This window comes from Phocoena phocoena, chromosome 18 (genome assembly GCF_963924675.1).
Source record: "Phocoena phocoena chromosome 18, mPhoPho1.1, whole genome shotgun sequence".
Classification (NCBI taxonomy): Eukaryota; Metazoa; Chordata; class Mammalia; order Artiodactyla; family Phocoenidae; genus Phocoena; species Phocoena phocoena.
Genome location: NC_089236.1, coordinates 33960162 through 33965910, shown reverse-complemented (window position 1 = coordinate 33965910; position 5749 = coordinate 33960162). Strand labels below are relative to the sequence as shown.

The 5749-nt window shown below is 43.4% G+C and overlaps 1 pseudogene; it reads left to right on the top strand.

Annotated features, from left to right (window-relative positions):
• The first annotated feature begins 2043 nt into the window (after nucleotides 1-2043).
• LOC136137805 (SH2 domain-containing adapter protein E pseudogene) lies at nucleotides 2044-3539 on the top strand (annotated as a pseudogene).
• The last annotated feature ends 2210 nt before the right edge of the window (nucleotides 3540-5749 follow it).

The window sequence follows — 5749 nt, the reverse complement described above, 5'->3', positions numbered from 1 at the left end:
CCCTGTCCCATGTATCATCAGAAAGAGCTCTCCCAGAGATCTCCATCTCAACACTAAGGCACAGCTCCAAATAATGGCCAGAAAGCTCCAGAGCTTGACGTCCCATGCCAAACAACTAGCAAGACAGGAATACAACCACACCCATTAGCAGAGAGGCTGCCTAAAGTCATACTAAGTTCACAGACACTCCAAAACACACCACTGGATGCGGCTCTGCTCACCAGAAGGACAAGATACAGCACCACCCATTAGAACACAGGCACCAGTCACCTCCACCAGGAAGCCTACACAAGCCACTGAACCAACTTCACACACTGGTGGCAGATACCAAAAATAATGGGAACTACAAACCTGCAGTCTGTGAAAAGGAGACCCCAAACACAGTTAGTTTAACAAAATGAGAAAACAGAGAAATATGCAGCAGATGAAGGAGCAAGGAAAAAACCCACCAGAAAAAACAAATGAAGAGGAAATAAGAAGTCTATCTGAAAAAGAATTCAGAGTAATGATAGTAAAGATGACCAAAATCTCAGAAATAGAATGGAGAAAATACAAAAAACATTTAACAAGGACGTAGAACTAAAGAGCAAACAAACAATGATGTACAACACAATAAATGAAATTAAAAATTCTCTAGAAGGAACCAATAGCAGATTAACTGAGGCTGAAGAATGGATGAGTCACCTGGAAGATAAAATAGTGGAAATAACTGCTGCAGAGCAGAATAAAGAAAAAAGAATGAAAAGAATTGAGAACAGCTTCAGAGACCTCTGGGACAACATTAAACACCCAACATTTGAATTATAGGGGTCCCAGAAGAAGAAGAAAAAAAAAAGGGACTGAGAAAATATTTGAAGAAATTATAGTTGAAAACTTCCCTAACATGGGAAAGGAAATAATCAAGTCCAGGAAGCACAGACAGTCCCATACAGGATAAATCCAAGGAGAAACACATCAAAACACATATTAATCAAAGTAACAAAAATTAAATTCAAGGTAAAAATATTAAAAGCAGCAAGGAAAAATAACAAATAACAACATACAAGGGAAAATAATAAACAAGGGAAACCGCATAAGGTTAACAGCTGATCTTTCAGCAGAAACTCTGCAAGCTAGAAGGGAGTGACAGGACATATTTAAAATGAAAACCTACAACCAAGATTGCACTACAAAGCAAGGATCTCATTCAGATTTGATGGAGAAATTAAAAACCTTACAGACAAGCAAAAGTTAACGGAATTCAGCACCACAAAACCAGATTTACAACAAATACTAAAGGAACTTCTCTAGTCAGGAAACACAACAGAAGAAAAAGACCTACAAAAACAAATCCAAAACAATTAAGAAAATGGAAATAGGAGCATACGTATTGATAATTATCTTTAATGTAAACGGATTAAACACTCCAACCAAAAGACACAGACTGGCTGAATGGATACAAAAACAAGACCCATATATATGCCGTCTACAAGAGACCCACTTCAGACCTAGGGACACATACAGACTGAAAGTGAGGGGATGGAAAAATATATTCCATGCAAATGGAAATCAAAAGAAAGCTGGAGTAGTAATACTCATATCACAAAAAACAGACTTTAAAATAAAGACTCTTGGAGAGGGCGGGCTGCCCGCTGGCGGCCCACCGTCTGTCGCGGTGCCAGGGACACTCCTGCTGCCTCCGCTTCATCTCTCCTGGTCCCCGGGAGAGTGGGCAGGGCTGTCTCAGGGCTTCCGTGGGCCCAGCCTCTCCCACTTCAGGAGGAAAACACAGGGTAAGCCACAAGCACCCGCCGCCCCCGGAGACCTACGGAGACCCCTGCTGTGCAGGCGCTAAAGACGAGCTCGGGCAGGACCCCGGTGCGTCATGCCTGTTGCCGTCCATGTCCAGAGTGATGTCTCACGCCTGCCCGCTGGGCGCCCCGAGCCCCCCGCCCCAGGCCGTAGGGGCCCCACCCTGAGGGGTGTAGGCGACAGCCGGCCCAGGATGAGCGAAGCAGCCATCACGGGGCCTCGCCGCGGCCTCTAGCGCCCCAGCCCCAGGGAATGCAATGGTCCCCAGCCCCTGGCGCTTCTCCATGTCTAAGCTGGGCCTCCTCGCTCGCCTGCTCCATGGCCACAACGCTCCTGAGCCACGCCGGCCAGGCGCCCCTCATGGCGGCCAAGTAGTTCAAGGAGTTCCCCTTGAACCTGAAGACAGTGTTGGAGCAGGCCAAGCCTGGCAGCGGGGGAGGCGGCAAATTGAGCAAGAACTCAGAGGCGGGTGGCACGGGGCCTGCCCTGGGCAAGGGACGAAAGAACTCGGCGGCTGAGCTGGGGAGCGCCAGGCCGTGGTTGGCCCCCTCAAGGATAGCCGGCTATCCCAAGACAGCCTGCAGGGTCTGATTCAGGGTGCCGCGGGCAAGGGCCACAAGAACTCCTGGGCCACCGAGGAGGAGCCCCACCGGGGCGCGGCCAAGAGCTCAGGCTGCAGCACCTACGTCAACAGGCTCATCAAGGTGGACACTCAGAAGCATGGGAAGAGCAACTACCCCAGCAGCAGTAGTAGCAGCAGCAGTAGCAACAGCAGCTTTTCCTGCATGTCCTCTTCCCCTTCCTCCCTGGGACCTGAACTGGACAAGGGCAAGATTATTAAGCAGCAAGACACTGTCATCATTTTAGAAGACTACGCTGACCCTTATGATGCTAAATGGACGAAAGGCCAAAGGGATGCAGAGAGAGTAGGGGAGAATGATGGATACATGGAACCCTATGATGCACAGCCAATGATAACAGAAATCAGACGACGAGGTTCCAAAGACCCCCTGGTGAAGGCTCTTCAGCTGCTCGACAGCCCCTGTGAGCCAGGGGAGAACAGCATGAAGCTCGAGGTGCTGGCCAAGAGATGGAACTCCAAGGAGCTGATGGGGAAGCTGCCGCAGCTGTACGACATGCCCTACGAGCCGGCAGCCAAAGGCGGCCAGCGCACCGAGGGGCCGGAGCGGAAGGCGCGGCTGCCCCAGGACGATGAGAGGCCTGTGGCCAAGTATGAGCAGCCCTGGGAGTGGAAGAAGGAGCAGAACGTGCGGGAGATGTCGGTTCAGTTTGAAGGCTCTGAGCAACCTTCCTTCAAGGAGGAGACAGTGAGGCAACACCACCGACAGAAGAGCTGGACCCAGAAGATCTTGAAGCCAACCCTCTCTGACCACAGTGAGGGGGAAAGATTGGACCCAGCCCTGCTGCTGGAGAAACAGCCTTGGTATCATGGTGCCATCACCCGTGTTGAGGCTGAGAGTCGACTACAACCCTGTAAAGAAGCTGGGCACCTAGTTTGAAACAGCGAGTCAGGGACCAGTAGTTACTCCATTGCACTAAAGACTAGTCAAGGATGTGTCCGCATCATAGCAGCTCAGACCAAAGACAATAAGTATACCCTGAATCAGATGCATGCTGTCTTTGACAGCATCCCGGAAGTGGTACACTATTATTCCAATGAGAAGCTGCCTTTCAAGGGGGCAGAACATATGACCTTGCTCTACTCTGTGCACAGCAAGCTGCACTAAGGTTCAGCCACCAAAAGCCCCAACAGGGCCTCTCACACCTACGAGGGCATCAGCACCCAACCAGTATCTAAGGGGACAAGGCTGGACTGCACCATAATATTTTGGTGGAAGAGGGACGCTTCATTTAGGAGTCAAAAAGTCTTCGGTCTTGAATCCATTCCATGACACTTGGTTACTGACCTGTCCCTTTTCTCCTTGCTAAGTAGTTCTACAATGAGAAACCATAATTTACCAGTTGCCTCCAGTCCTGGAGTAGGGTGCTCTATTTGGGGCATGACCCTCAGGAAAGGTAAGTCAGGAGTCCAGAAATATTAAGATTCTCCAAAAATGTGCTAGTTGTTCCATGGAATACCTGGTCTCCAAACAAACCAACAAAAATACACTTGGCTTTTACATAAGACAACAAAAATGATCATGTGGACCCAAAGAGCATGTAATACAGTACCGCTTCTTGGGGGAAAAGCATGAACAGTGGAAAATAAGTAAATAGTGGGCACTTTGGAGAAAGCTGTATTTCTCTCTTGAGGGTCCTAGTTCAGCTCTGGAGTCCATAAAAATTCACAACTATAGGTTCTGGCAAAAGGATTATTAAGAAAGTTTGTGTTTTCTCAATTTCTGTGGACTTTTTCAGCAAATCAGTAATATAAGCATAAATAAGAAGGAAGATGCATCTGATTTAAGAATCACCAATATAATTAAGCATTGGCAGCATTACCATTATTCGGAATTACAGAATAAAATATACAACAAAGATTTCATTTCTGATTTTTAAAAGATCTGAAAATTTACAAAGCTCAACAACTGTTTTCTTATTGAATAATTATACAGAACTTCTGATATCTTTTGTTTCACCTTTGTTCATTTTAGTTATTGGAGCCATTTTTAATTTTTATCCCTAAAATTGGATTCACTTTGTATTTTAGAGTAACTTAAAAAATATATATATATATAGGGAATTCCCTGGCGGTCCAGTGGTTAGAACTCCACAGTTTCACTGCCCAGGGCCTGGGGTTGGGGAACTAAGATCCTACAAGTGGCACAGCAGATATATATATATATATATATATATATATATATATATATATATATATAAACTCTAGGATATGATTGTGTGAGCTGGGTCTCTAAAACCTGCAGTTTCTCTCATGCTGTACAAAGCAGATTGGTTGGCACCATATAAAAATATTTTAAAAGACTGGCATTTTCTCTGTCTACTACTGCTTAAAGATATTAAAATAATATTGATAGTACCATTATGATTTATTGTGAACTTGTATCATCAATGTACTTACTGTGAAAAAACACCCGTGGGAATGGCATACTGTGAGAAGGCTACAGTGACTGGCTCTATAATTACAACTGAGCAGATGTTTCTGTATTCTGGGGTTTGTAATTTGGTTCTTGAAACTGGTCCAGATGCAAATGTGCTGACTGTCATCAATGAAAAGTTAACTTTTGTAACTAATGTTAAATACACAAAAGAAATGTTGATTCAATTAACTTTTAGGAAAACATATCCTTCTAGTTATTAGTTATCATTTTACTATTATGATTTAGAGATTAGTAAATATTTGCTTCTTTATTCAGTTAAGATTGTAGCCAAAGAGTCGTGTGATCTTTGTTTTTAAAACTTTGAAAGGAACTTTTCCTCACTGGATGTCAAAGATTTTATTAATCAAGAATGTTCTGTTTTTTAAGTACTGATAGAATTTTTTAATATATTGGTTTACTTACTATATCTTTAGTACGAGATTTTTTTTTTAATTTTTAGCATTTGTAGTTCCAATTCCATTAAACAAATATTTGTTATCTTCCATATACAAATAATTCATTCTGTTAAACTTATTTTCAGTTCAACATTCTAGAAATGAAACCTTATTTTTTACTTAAACTTATTCTACAAAGGAAATACAGCAGTTACCCTAATTGTAATAAATACTGAAAGCTTTGTAAAATTTTTCTTTGTGCACTAAATTATTTTTGGCCCATACACAGCAACTGTGATAAATGTAATAATGAAATAACATTTTGAAAGCAGACCTGATACATTAAGCATTTATTGAACTTCTATCATAGACTCAGTATTGTGCTTTCTCTATATTGTTTTTCGGTGACAGTCATGCTGTTTTCTTTATATAATTAAAAGTGGAGATGTGGAGTTTAAAAAAATAAAAATAAAGACTATTACAAAAGACAAGGATGGACACTAC